This window comes from Periophthalmus magnuspinnatus, chromosome 10 (assembly GCF_009829125.3).
Source record: "Periophthalmus magnuspinnatus isolate fPerMag1 chromosome 10, fPerMag1.2.pri, whole genome shotgun sequence".
Lineage (NCBI taxonomy): Eukaryota > Metazoa > Chordata > Actinopteri > Gobiiformes > Gobiidae > Periophthalmus > Periophthalmus magnuspinnatus.
The window spans coordinates 9,763,648-9,777,245 of NC_047135.1; positions in this window are offsets into that span (position 1 = coordinate 9,763,648).

Below are 13,598 nucleotides of genomic sequence, written 5' to 3' on the forward strand. Positions count from 1 at the left end.
CCAGCCGTTGCCACAGGAACCCTGATCCCCTCTAGCCCCGCCCACTGCTGTCTTCAGGTCCGCTGCGCTCACAAACCTTTTTGAGAAAAACTCAGCGCAACGAATGTCTCAAAACTCATGAGAGCATAATTTTCAGATTTGTATGTATGTATATTTGCAATGGTAAAATGAAATTTGCAAGCGCAAAAACGATATTTGTAAGCCTAAAACAAAATTTGTGAGTATTTAAAAAAAATTAATAAAAAATAATTATTTGCCAGTGTACAAATCAACATTTCTGCATTGAAACTTTTTGGAACAAATGAACCTTCATAATGGAACGCCAAAGGAACACGGTATGCATTCTTTTACCATGGCAATTACCATGGCAATTGAACAGCCATCTCCTGAGTGGAGCCAGAGCTAATTTGTGATTAAAAAATATTTTACAAATGTATTTTTTACACTTTCAAATATCGTTTTACGCTTCCATTTCAAAAGACCTACTTTCACTGGTTGATTATTTTGGCATTTGTTTCATGGAAAACCTACATTGCCTAGTCCCGTCATCATCAGCACACTGAAGTGGCAGAATGACTGGTGGATCAAAAATTAACAGGCTGGGTGCTGAGTATGAAGGTACATTTACCTCATGCCGGTGTTCTCTCAAGCTTGTCCCACTTCTGACTCTGGCGTTTGTCAAGATCAGGTGACAAATCAGTACTGACGATCAATATAGTAATTATATAAAAGTTGTAGGGTGAAACAGGAAGGATGTGACTTTATTTATCCTACATGCAGTGCTTGGAAGTGGTTACTAATGCATTTGTGGTAACATTAGTCTCCATTTTCAAAAATGTTCTCATTCTTTCAGGATCATTCCCAGCTATATTTGCTGGGAACCAGAGGAAACAAAAGGCACCAGCTCCACTTTGCAAACCAGCTGGTGTTCTGGATTTTCTTTTTTTGCCTGGAAAGTGAGAATTCCCCAAGAACATCAAGTGATGAAGCGCTCTACTCCAGGTGGGGTTAGGGAGAAGAGTCATTCAACTTCAAGAGAGTGCAGACCACCTAGAGGTATGTACTTTTATAGCACAGCGCTTTGCATACGGCATGGCAAATTACCTTACAGTTTGTATCGCCATGTATAGCCACCTCAACTGGTTCCTCTCAACGTGTAGGAGCAGCGGCTCTACTCCGAGCTCCTCACCCTATCCCTAAGGGTGCACCCGGCCACTCTGCGGAGGAAGCCCATTTCAGCCGCTTGTATCCGCGACCTTGTCCTTTCGGTCATTACCCAGAGCTCATGACCATAGGTGAGGGTAGGAACGTAGATTGACCGGTAAATCGAGAGCTTTGTCTTTGGGCTCAGCTCCTCCTTCACCACAACGGACCAATACAGCGACCGCATCACTGCAGACGCTGCACCGATCCGCCTGTCAATCTCCCGCTCCATCCTTCCCTCACTCGTGAACAAGACCCCGAGATACTTGAACTCCTCCACTTGGGGCAGAGACTCACCACCCACCCGGAGAGAGCAAACCACCTTTTTCCGGTCGAGAACCATGGCCTCGGATTTGGAGGAGCTGATTCTCATCCCAGCCACTTCACACTCGGCTTCTTCGAGCCAGGACCTGCAACAGGCACTGGGGCGGTTTGCAGCCATCAGGACAACATCATCGAAATTCTGTCCATAAATATAATGAACAGAACTGGTGACAAAGGGCAGCCCTGGCGGAGTCCAACATGCACCGGGAACAGGTCTGACTTACTGCCGGTAATGCGAACTCAGCTCCTGCTCCGGTCATACAGGGACCGGACAGCCCTTAGCAAAGAGCCCCGGACCCCATACTCCCAGAGCACCCCCCAAAGGACACCACGAGGGACACGGCCTTCTCCAGATCCACAAAACACATGTGGACTGGTTGGGCATACTCCCATGAGCCCTCGAGGACCCGATGGAGAGTATAGAGCTGGTATCAATATCAATAATTTATATGCAAATGATTTATGTCAATGCTAATAATTTGTCAATCATTATTTATTTACAACATTCAATTTGGTGCTTTATTGTGCTTTGCACAGCAGTAAATTCATTCTTATACCATTTAGTGCCACACTGCTTTTATTTTAATAGTACATTCATCAACATGTGAATTTAAAACAAATTCATTTGTGAATTGATTTTCTAATGAATTAGTAGCACCTTGAACAGGCAATCAAACAGTGTTTGAACACGTCTTGAGGAGATCCTCAGCATGTCCTTATGGGGCAGGGAGATTGTTACAGGGCCTATTAGGAATTAGTTATTGTGAGGAATAGTCACTTTAAAACAACAAAAATATTTGTTTGAAAAGTTGTAAACAAAGATTAAGCTATTCAAAGTACATTTCAATTCAAAGTTAGCATTTTAGAGAAATCTGAAATAGAAATTGTGAAACTAATACAATATATACTGTTCATATTCTTTTCGAAACATGTTAAAATGTTTCACTATTTATAGAGAATTTGTAGTTAACATAAAGAACTAACTTATGATTTATTGTGCTCTGTATCAACTGAATTGCCCTGCAACCAGCTGATATAAATAATACAGCATTACAGATCTGAGGAGTAGATTTTACTTTATGAAATATATTTTTTAGTGACTGGGGGAAAAAAAAACCCTACTATGGCATATTTTTGTCATCAAATAGGAACACATCACAACTCAACTAAATAGACGTTCGCACCGAGACATTCAGATTGCAGCAGATCCACTGCAGATCTCAGTCCTTCAAACTCATGTGGTTCAACTGGATTTTCAACATGAGGTACTTGTATGCCTGTCTCGCTTGAAAGGCCGTTACTATCCCAATATGTGTTGGATTTGTAGAACCTAGAATACACAACCACACCAAATTGTAATGAATAAAAAAAAAAAAAAAAAAAAAATTATGTCTGAATGAAGATAGCCAGCCAAACCTCAAACTGGTAGTATTGTCCTAGATGCAACAGCTGATTTGGTGAGCAATTTCCCCCTGTAGAAAGGGAATGGCAATCCCACCCATCCCTGAATACATCCAGATGAGCTTGAATGAGTGGGACAAGGGCATAATGGCAGCAAAACAGGTGTAGACTGTTGGATATGTCAAGATTCCCTTCCTCTTCAAGCTGGTGCAGGACATCATAGAAGCGGCTTGTAATTGCTGTGAACACATCTCGCCACAATCTTTCAATCCTGTAACAAAAAGCAACAAGTAGCATATTCCATTGCTCCTAACTCCGCGAGTTAGGAGATTTTGACTTATCAGTTCCCCACAAATACAACTAGAATAAACTTCTTGACTTCATGAAGGTGTACTACAGCCCTGTCACAAATAAAGATCAACAATCAGAAAAGTGTGCACAAACCCATCTACATCTGATGGGCTGGGGCAGAGGTGTGAAAACACTAATGAGCCTCTGCAAGGGTAGAAGTGAGGACATGCAGCTGTGTGGAGGGAGAGGCAGGTGACTGATCAAATCTCAAGAAGTGAGGTATCATATCATTCACTCCTTCCATCTGGACAATGAAATGAAATTGTCCAGATGGAAGAAGACCATCTGCGTGTTTTACCTTTGGTTGTGAACACTTGCCTGCAGTGTAGCTACTTCTCCCTGTTCCTTGGACAGAAAACATCAAATGAGCATTCTCCACTCCATGGTCTTCTCTGACCCTACAAAAGACAGTACACATTATGTATGTAATACGGCTATAGGTTAATTCTTTGGTTTTTCCTTGTCTTCACACATTTTTCGGGTTTTCTGCTTAAAGAAAAAATACAGAAAAACTATATAGGCTACAGACAATTTATGACTCTCAATCCAGCATTGCTCTTAAAACAGTGTCCAGACTGAGCGAGACTGCTCTAAGACTCTGCTGCGAGTCCGCTTCTTTTTTTTTTTTTTTTTTTTTTTTGCTTTCTTGAATTTGGATTCAAAATTGAAAAAAAATACATGTACATTGACAGAGTATAGGCTTCTTTTCTTTCTAGCTTGAGGATTTGACCTATTGTGCGTGCTTTAAGTTAATGGAGAAACATGCAAACTCACACAAAAAGGCCTGGTGACCTGGGAGTCAAGCACAAACTGGCACCTGTGGAAGGGTTAGGTTGGCAAAGTCAAAAGCAGACACAGTGACCTACCTACTTGGTCACCTGAATCTTGCACAGAGAAGAGGTAGATTTTACACTGAAGCAACCCTCTCCATTTGTCCACGCTGGGGACTGGCACAAAGGGGACACACAGCGCCCCTTTGTGGCTGGATTAAACCCACCTCCCAGTGCTTGTGCAAGGTTAGTGAGTGATATTAGTAGTGTTAGTAGTTAGTCAGAACATGCAGAGAAAATGCAATGAAAGAGGGGCTGTTAGTCAAAATATAGTACACAAAATCTGCAAAGAACATTCATACACGAGTTTCGATAAGATCAGCTGTACTCTCACATACAAATTAAAAGCTGCAAAACCTGTGAAATCGAAAGGTTGCTCACATATGAAAGTTGTTAAATACCATACAGCTGATCTTAAATTTGGTTTAATAAACAATTTACCCTTTCCCTGCTAAGCTGAAATTAATTACACAGACAAGCAACCTGCAAAATCAAAAGGTTAGTCAAGCTGTAAAAACTCAAACATTGGGACAAAAGACATTTTAGGCAGTATAGTGTGGCACCCTGGATATATCTAGCATAAAAAGAGACACCCCGACAATTTCATTTTATAATAATTTCTATATTTTTTTCTTTTATTTTTGAAGTTGCATTTTACTAATTTTTTACCTGTGAAATTGCTTGTATTTGTAATACCATATTACGACAGTAGATGTCAGTAATGGCGCAGAGTAAGCAGACTGACTTCTTGGCCTTACGCAGAAGAAGCTCAGTTCAGTCATAAGCTGTGTATAGCAACACTAAGAAGCCATTACTCAACAAAAACTGTGTTTTGTTGTGTTCACAGGTGAGTTGAGTGCACAAGCATTTGATAGATCATAAGTTAATACACATGTACAGATTTAAGATGTTACTTTGTTCAACTAGAAGGTGTTTTGAAATTGTTCTGTGTAAGTAAAAGTGGATGCTAGCTGCGCTGGCTTTGATGCTAACAACTTCTAGCTTCTCCCGCGCTAACAGCGTCGTGTAAAGGTTTTTAGGCAGGTTTTCTTTTCATAATTGTGTAACTACCGGTTGTATTACATACTGGTACAATTGGTAAAAATACAAGTTTAAGAAGCAAGAAAGTGCATTTATTACAGAACTATGAGCCTGTCTGACCTCTACATCTTAGTAGTACTAGCAGTAGTAGCAGAAACAGCCATACTATTTCAGGCTATCTGTGTAAACCCTCAGTGATCCAGGTCTGATCCTTACGATTTGTCCAGTTGACATATTTTAACATCTTTTGCTAAGAGTGAAGACGTTTCACTGCTCATTCTTCAGTTCTGGTCAGATTGCTGGTGGCCACTGCCTTACATCTATCTGAAGGGAGGGGCTAACTACAATGAAACTGTAAACATCTATTGTCTCCAGTTTCAGCTGGAACTACCCTATTCAGCTCTTAATGAGCCTGCTATTGTTCTCTCCCCCATGTCTCACTCCATCCTCATACCCAGAACAATGAGGTTACGTCAATCCTCGTCTGTCTTCAAGAAACCCCTTTAACTGACCTTACCCGGTCATGTAAATGAGATGTGTTTATTTTTGTGTGCCAGCAGTTAGGAAGAAAATAAAAATAAACAAAGCACACACTGTAAAAACTGAAACAGGATTAGTCATTATTAATAAAAGCTGGATTTTACCTCAAACAGGGACTGAAGGTGAGCAGGGCTGTCTCTGTGTCCATGGCTCTTGTCCATCTTGATAGGGTCAGACTGCCTCAACTAAGTTGTACCCTTTAAAAAAAAAAAAGCTACCTTTGCCCTATAGTACTATGACTAGTATCACCAATGCTACTACTCATAGTAATCCTATGGCTCTCAATAGTGACACTCAACCCTTGTCAATCTTAAAGACTCTCTCCTCTCTTGATAGTTGATATGTAAGCCTCTCTGACCCTACGTCATACCCTAAGAAAATACTACTCCTAATGCCATGGCTGCTACTACTACTCCTACCAAAAACCCCTAATCCATCTTGAAGACCCCGGTCCATCTTGTAGCCCCCTCTTCACCTGAACTGTGAAACTGTTTTGACCTACTTCTGACCCTACGATTCAAGTGACTTGTGTGGGTGCTCCTACTATAAAGCCCTATTCCATCTTGAAGACCCCGGTCCATCTTGAAGCCTCCCCTTGACCTGAGCTGTGAAACTGTTTTGACCTAATTCTGACCCTACGATACAAGTGAGTTGTGTAGGTGCTCCTACTATAAAGCCCTATTCCATTTTGAAGACCCCGGTCCATCTTGAAGCCCCCCTTCACCTGACCTGAGTGAGAACCTGCCTGACCCTGTTGCACTAATGTTACTGACTGTTACTACTAGTTCTTCTCCTATTACTACCACTACCATTACAAATGCTACTGGTACTATTATTCCAAGTCCTTCCCTTTAACCTGACAATTGAACCTCTCTCTCCCCACCTTTAGCCCTACTATAAAAGTGAGTTGTGATTGTGCATGTACATGTTTAGACAGCTAGCAGACAAAAAACAAAAACAAATCACACACTGTAAACATTGAAACATGGTTAATCATTATACGAGTTGAATTTTACCTCAAACAGAAGGTAGGCAGGGCTGTCTCCTCCATGTTCTTGGCTGTCGTCCATCTTAGACCCTTGTCCATCTTGATAGTTGATCTGTAAGCCTCTCTGACCCTACGTCATACCCTAAGAAAATACTACTCCTACAGCCATGGCTGCTACTACTACTCCTACCAAACAACCCTAATCCATCTTGAAGACCCCGGTACATCTTGAAGCCCCCCCTTGACCTGAGCTGTGAAACTGTTTTGACCTCATTCTGACCCTACGATACAAGTGAATTGTGTAGGTGCTCCTACTATAAAGCCCTATTCCATCTTGAAGACCCCGGTCCATCTTGAAGCCCCCCCTTCACCTGACCTGAGTGAGAACCTGCCTGACCCTGTTGCACTAATGTTACTGACTGATACTACTAGTTCTTCTCCTATTACTACCACTACCATTACAAATGCTACTGCTATTGGTACAATTATTCCTAGTCCTTCCCTTTAACCTGACAATTGAACCTCTCTCTCCCCACCTTTAACCATACTATACAAGTGAGTTGTGATTGTGCATGTACATGTTTAGACAGCTAGCAGACAAAAAACAAAAACAAATCACACACTCAAAACATTGAAACATGGTTAATCATTATACGAGTTGAATTTTACCTCAAACAGAAGGTAGGCAGGGCTGTCTCCTCCATGTTCTTGGCTGTCGTCCATCTTAGACCCTTCTCCATCTTGATAGTTGATGTGTGAGCCTCTCTGACCCTACGTCATACCCTAAGAAAATACTACTCTTACCAAACAACCCTAATCCATCTTGAAGACCCCGGTCCATCTTGAAGCCCCCCCTTGACCTGAGCTGTGAAACTGTTTTGACCTACTTCTGACCCTACGATTCAAGTGACTTGTGTGGGTGCTCCTACTATAAAGCCCTATTCCATCTTGAAGACCCCGGTCCATCTTGAAGCCCCCCCTTGACCTGAGCTGTGAAACTGTTTTGACCTAATTCTGACCCTACGATACAAGTGAATTGTGTAGGTGCTCCTACTATAAAGCCCTATTCCATCTTGAAGACCCCGGTCCATCTTGAAGCCCCCCCTTCACCTGACCTGAGTGAGAACCTGCCTGACCCTGTTGCACTAATTTTACTGAGTGATACTACTAGTTCTTCTCCTATTACTACCACTACAAATGCTACTGCTATTGGTACTATTATTCCTAGTCCTTCCCTTTAACCTGACAATTGAACCTCTCTCCCCCCACCTTTAACCCTACTATAAAAGTGAGTTGTGATTGTGCATGTACATGTTTGGACAGCTAGCAGACAAAAACAAAAACAAATCACACACTGTAAACATTGAAACATGGTTAATCATTATACGAGTTGAATTTTACCTCAAACAGAAGGTAGGCAGGGCTGTCTCCTCCATGTTCTTGGCTGTCGTCCATCTTAGACCCTTGTCCATCTTGATATTTGATCTGTAAGCCTCTCTGACCCTACGTCATACCCTAAGAAAATACTACTGCTAATGCCATGGCTGCTGCTACTACTACTCCTACCAAACAACCCTAATCCATCTTGAAGACCCCGGTCCATCTTGTAGCCCCCCCTTGACCTGAACTGTGAAACTGTTTTGACCTACTTCTGACCCTACGATTCAAGTGACTTGTGTGGGTGCTCCTACTATAAAGCCCTATTCCATCTTGAAGACCCCGGTCCATCTTGAAGCCCCACCTTGACCTGAGCTGTGAAACGGTTTTGACCTCATTCTGACCCTACGATACAAGTGAATTGTGTAGGTGCTCCTACTATAAAGCCCTATTCCATCTTGAAGACCCCGGTCCATCTTGAAGCCCCCCCTTCACCTGACCTGAGTGAGAACCTGCCTGACCCTGTTGCACTAATGTTACTGAGTGATAGTACTAGTTCTTCTCCTATTACTACCACTACCATTACAAATGCTACTGCTATTGGTACTATTATTCCTAGTCCTTCCCTTTAACCTGACAATTGAACCTCTCTCTCCCCACCTTTAACCATACTATACAAGTGAGTTGTGATTGTGCATGTACATGTTTAGACAGCTAGCAGACAAAAACCAAAAACATATCACACACTGTAAACATTGAAACATGGTTAATCATTATACGAGTTGAATTTTACCTCAAACAGAAGGTAGGCAGGGCTGTCTCCTCCATGTTCTTGGCTGTCGTCCATCTTAGACCCTTGTCCATCTTGATAGTTGATCTGTAAGCCTCTCTGACCCTACGTCATACCCTGAGAAAATACTACTCCTAATGCCATGGCTGCTACTACTACTCCTACCAAACAACCCTAATCCATCTTGAAGACCCCGGTCCATCTTGTAGCCCCCCCTTGACCTGAACTGTGAAACTGTTTTGACCTACTTCTGACCCTACGATTCAAGTGACTTGTATGGGTGCTCCTACTATAAAGCCCTATTCCATCTTGAAGACCCAGGTCCATCTTGAAGCCCCCCCTTCACCTGAGCTGTGAAACTGTTTTGACCTCATTCTGACCCTACGATACAAGTGAGTTGTGTAGGTGCTCCTACTATAAAGCCCTATTCCATCTTGAAGATCCCGGTCCATCTTGAAGCCCCCCCTTCACCTGACCCGAGTGAGAACCTGCCTGACCCTGTTGCACTAATTTTACTGAGTGATACTACTAGTTCTTCTCCTATTACTACCACTACAAATGCTACTGCTATTGGTACTATTATTCCTAGTCCTTCCCTTTAACCTGACAATTGAACCTCTCTCTCCCCACCTTTAACCCTACTATAAAAGTGAGTTGTGATTGTGCATGTACATGTTTAGACAGCTAGCAGACAAAAAACAAAAACAAATCACACACTGTAAACATTGAAACATGGTTAATCATTATACGAGTTGAATTTTACCTCAAACAGAAGGTAGGCAGGGCTGTCTCCTCCATGTTCTTGGCTGTCGTCCATCTTAGACCCTTGTCCATCTTGATAGTTGATCTGTAAGCCTCTCTGACCCTACGTCATACCCTAAGAAAATACTACTCCTACCAAACAACCCTAATCCATCTTGAAGACCCCGGTCCATCTTGAAGCCCCCCCTTGACCTGAGCTGTGTAACTGTTTTGACCTACTTCTGACCCTACGATTCAAGTGACTTGTGTGGGTGCTCCTACTATAAAGCCCTATTCCATCTTGAAGCCCCCCCTTGACCTGAGCTGTGAAACTGTTTTGACCTACTTCTGACCCTACGATTTAAGTGACTTGTGTGGGTGCTCCTACTATAAAGCCCTATTCCATCTTGAAGACCCCGGTCCATCTTGAAGCCCCCCCTTGACCTGAGCTGTGAAACTGTTTTGACCTCATTCTGACCCTACGATACAAGTGAATTGTGTAGGTGCTCCTACTATAAAGCCCTATTTCATCTTGAAGACCCCGGTCAATCTTGAAGCCCCCCCCCTTCACCTGACCTGAGTGAGAAACCTGCCTGACCCTGTTGCACTAATGTTACTGAGTGATAGTACTAGTTCTTCTCCTATTACTACCACTACGATTAAAAAAGCTACTGCTATTGGTACTATTTTTCCTAGTCCTTCCCTTTAACCTGACAATTGAACCTCTCTCCACCACCTTTAACCCTACTATAAAAGTGAGTTGTGATTGTGCATGTACATGTTTAGACAGCTAGCAGACAAAAACAAAAACAAATCACACACTGTAAACATTGAAACATGGTTAATCATTATACGAGTTGAATTTTACCTCAAACAGAAGGTAGGCAGGGCCGTCTCCTCCATGTTCATGACTGTCGTCCATCTTAGACCCTTCTCCATCTTGATAGTTGATCTGTAAGCCTCTCTGACCCTACGTCATACCCTAAGAAAATACTACTCCTAATGCCATGGCTGCTACTACTACTCCTACCAAACAACCCTAATCCATCTTGAAGACCCCGGTCCATCTTGTAGCCCCCTTTGACCTGAACTGTGAAACTGTTTTGACCTACTTCTGACCCTACGATTCAAGTGACTTGTGTGGGTGCTCCTACTATAAAGCCCTATTCCATCTTCAAGACCCCGGTCCATCTTGAAGCCCCCCTTGACCTGAGCTGTGAAACGGATTTGACCTAATTCTGACCCTGCGATACAAGTGAATTGTGTAGGTGCTCTTACTATAAAGCCCTATTCCATCTTGAAGACCCCGGTCCATCTTGAAGCCCCCCCCTTCACCTGACCTGAGTGAGAACCTGCCTGACCCTGTTGCACTAATGTTACTGACTGATACTACTAGTTCTTCTCCTATTACTACCACTACAAATGCTACTGCTATTGGTACTATTATTCCTAGTCCTTCCCTTTAACCTGACAATTGAACCTCTCTCTCAACACCTTTAACCCTACTATACAAGTGAGTTGTGATTGTGCGTGTACATGTTTAGACAGCTAGTAGACAAAACAAAAACAAATCACACACTGTAAACATTGAAACATGGTTAATCATTATACGAGTTGAATTTTACCTCAAACAGAAACAGAAGGTAGGCAGGGCTGTCTCCTCCATGTTCTTGGCTGTCGTCCATCTTAGACCCTTGTCCATCTTGATAGTTGATCTGTAAGCCTCTCTGACCCTACGTCATACCCTAAGAAAATACTACTCCTACCAAACAACCCGAATCCATCTTGAAGACCCCGGTCCATCTTGTAGCCCCCCCTTGACCTGAACTGTGAAACTGTTTTGACCTACTTCTGACCCTACTATACAAGTGAGTTGTGATTGTGCGTGTACATGTTTAGACAGCTAGTAGACAAAACAAAAACAAATCACACACTGTAAACATTGAAACATGGTTAATCATTATACGAGTTGAATTTTACCTCAAACAGAAACAGAAGGTAGGCAGGGCTGTCTCCTCCATGTTCTTGGCTGTCGTCCATCTTAGACCCTTGTCCATCTTGATAGTTGATCTGTAAGCCTCTCTGACCCTACGTCATACCCTAAGAAAATACTACTCCTAATGCCATGGCTGCTACTACTACTCCTACCAAACAACCCTAATCCATCTTGAAGACCCCGGTCCATCTTGAAGCCCCCCCTTGACCTGAACTGTGAAACTGTTTTGACCTACTTCTGACCCTACGATTCCAGTGACTTGTGTGGGTGCTCCTACTATAAAGCCCTATTCCATCTTGAAGACCCCGGTCCATCTTGAAGCCCCCCCTTGACCTGAACTGTGAAACTGTTTTGACCTCATTCTGACCCTACGATACAAGTGACTTGTGTAGGTGCTCCTACTATAAAGCCCTATTCCATCTTGAAGACCCCGGTCCATCTTGAAGCCCCCCCTTCACCTGACCTGAGTGAGAACCTGCCTGACCCTGTTGCACTAATGTTACTGAGTGATAGTACTAGTTCTTCTACTATTACTACCACTACCATTAAAAAAGCTACTGGTATTGGTACTATTTTTCCTAGTCCTTCCCTTTAACCTGACAATTGAACCTCTCTCCCCCCACCTTTAACCCTACTATAAAAGTGAGTTGTGATTGTGCATGTACATGTTTAGACAGCTAGCAGACAAAAAAAAAAAAAAAATCACACACTGTAAACATTGAAACATGGTTAATAATTATACGAGTTGAATTTTACCTCAAACAGAAGGTAGGCAGGGCTGACTCCTCCATGTTCATGACTGTCGTCCATCTTAGACCCTTCTCCATCTTGATAGTTGATCTGTAAGCCTCTCTGACCCTACGTCATACCCTAAGAAAATACTACTCCTACCAAACAACCCGAATCCATCTTGAAGACCCCGGTCCATCTTGTAGCCCCCCCTTGACCTGAACTGTGAAACTGTTTTGACCTACTTCTGACCCTACGATACAAGTGAGTTGTGTAGGTGCTCCTACTATAAAGCCCTATTCCATCTTGAAGACCCCGGTCCATCTTGAAGCCCCCCCTTGACCTGAGCTGTGAAACTGTTTTGACCTCATTCTGACCCTACGATACAAGTGAATTGTGTAGGTGCTCCTAATATAAAGCCCTATTCCATCTTTAAGACCCCGGTCCATCTTGAAGCCCCCCTTCACCTGACCTGAGTGAGAACCTGCCTGACCCTGTTGCACTAATGTTACTGACTGTTACTACTAGTTCTTCTCCTATTACTACCACTATCATTACAAATGCTACTGGTACTATTATTCCTAGTCCTTCCCTTTAACCTGACAATTGAACCTCTCTCTCCCCACCTTTAACCCTACTATACAAGTGAGTTGTGATTGTGCATGTACATGTTTAGACAGCTAGCAGACAAAAACAAAAACGAATCACACACTGTAAACATTGAAACATGGTTAATCATTATACGAGTTGAATTTTACCTCAAACAGAAGGTAGGCAGGGCTGTCTCCTCCATGTTCTTGACTGTCATCCATCTTAGACCCTTCTCCATCTTGATAGTTGATCTGTAAGCCTCTCTGACCCTACGTCATACCCTAAGAAAATACTACTCCTAATGCCATGGCTGCTACTACTACTCCTACCAAACAACCCTAATCCATCTTGAAGACCCCGGTCCATCTTGTAGCCCCCCCTTGACCTGAACTGTGAAACTGTTTTGACCTACTTCTGACCCTACGATTCCAGTGACTTGTGTGGGTGCTCCTACTATAAAGCCCTATTCCATCTTGAAGACCCCGGTCCATCTTGAAGCCCCCCCTTGACCTGAACTGTGAAACTGTTTTGACCTCATTCTGACCCTACGATACAAGTGAATTGTGTAGGTGCTCCTACTATAAAGCCCTATTCCATCTTGAAGACCCCAGTCCATCTTGAAGCCCCCCCTTCACCTGACCTGAGTGAGAACCTGCCTGACCCTGTTGCACTAATGTTACTGACTGATAGTACTAG